Here is a 1,131-nt window from a genome sequence, read left to right on the forward strand (position 1 = left end):
GGGTTGGGGTGACCCCCTGACAACTGGGGGACCCAACGCCCTGTGCTTTGGCTCAGGCCTTGAGGAGGTTCAACAGCAAAAGGTGCACCAAAAAAGCCTCTTGGAGTGTGGAGGTTGGGATTGCAGCCATGGGAGCTCCTGGGGGACATGGGGACACAGGTTGCCAGGGCTCATCCACGGAGGGCTGAGTGGTGCCAGCGGAGGGGGAGGAGCCCAGCAGGTCCCAGCATGGCCATGGGGGGTCCCCACCAGCCCCACTGAGCCAGCCTGAGGCTCCTGGAGACATCCAGAGCCCCCTGGAGACACCCAGAGCCTCTTGGAGACACAGGTGGGGGCTGACTGAGGCATGAGGCATCTCCACACTGTGCTGAAATTCCTTTGGGATGAGCTCATCCCAACTGCTCCACCACTGCTCTCCAAGGGGCTTTTCCATCGTCAGAGAGATGGAAAAGCCCCCATCCCTGGGGCTCTCCAGATCCATCTCCCAGGCACAAGGCAAGAGGTAAAACTGTCCCCTGTGGTTTTACCTTAGCTGGGAGGGGGTGGCACTGCAGGTCCAACCTCCCAGGCCAGCTCAGGTCACAAGAAGGAGCCCAGGTCACAGTGGGGGCATTGGCAAGGTCTGCCCTGTGCCCTGGAGAGGAGCCAGAGCCCATAGCCAATAAGGGACATGGCAATCCAGCCCCTTGGCCCCACAACCAGCCAATCCTCATGGAGCTGCCATGACAAGCCATGGAAGAGTTGGAAAAAGGATGGAAAAAAGGACTTGGGGGTCCATCCACATGGTCAGCTGAGTGTAAGCCAGGCCCTCCAAACTTCACTTGAGCTCAGTGTCAAGAGGCTGCTGATGTCAGACCCTCCAGCCCTGGTGCTGAGGACTGGAAAGCCCTTCCCATGCACCACTGGAAAAGCCACCTCCAGCACCACTTGAACCACCTCCAGCAATTCCTTGGCCTGACATTCCCACCCTGCTGGAGAGCCAAACAGCCACCCCAAGGGCTCACGGCAGTGCTGGGCCATCAGCCCTGGGTACATCACCCCCCCAGAGCCTACACCACACCACGGAACCCCCCAAATCCCTCCTGACTCCTCTCCTGCCGCAGGTGCCGCTCAGCTTGGTTTATCCATGGA

Source organism: Myiozetetes cayanensis, unplaced genomic scaffold, assembly GCF_022539395.1.
Source record: "Myiozetetes cayanensis isolate MyiCay16 unplaced genomic scaffold, myiCay2020 scf15, whole genome shotgun sequence".
Classification (NCBI taxonomy): Eukaryota; Metazoa; Chordata; class Aves; order Passeriformes; family Tyrannidae; genus Myiozetetes; species Myiozetetes cayanensis.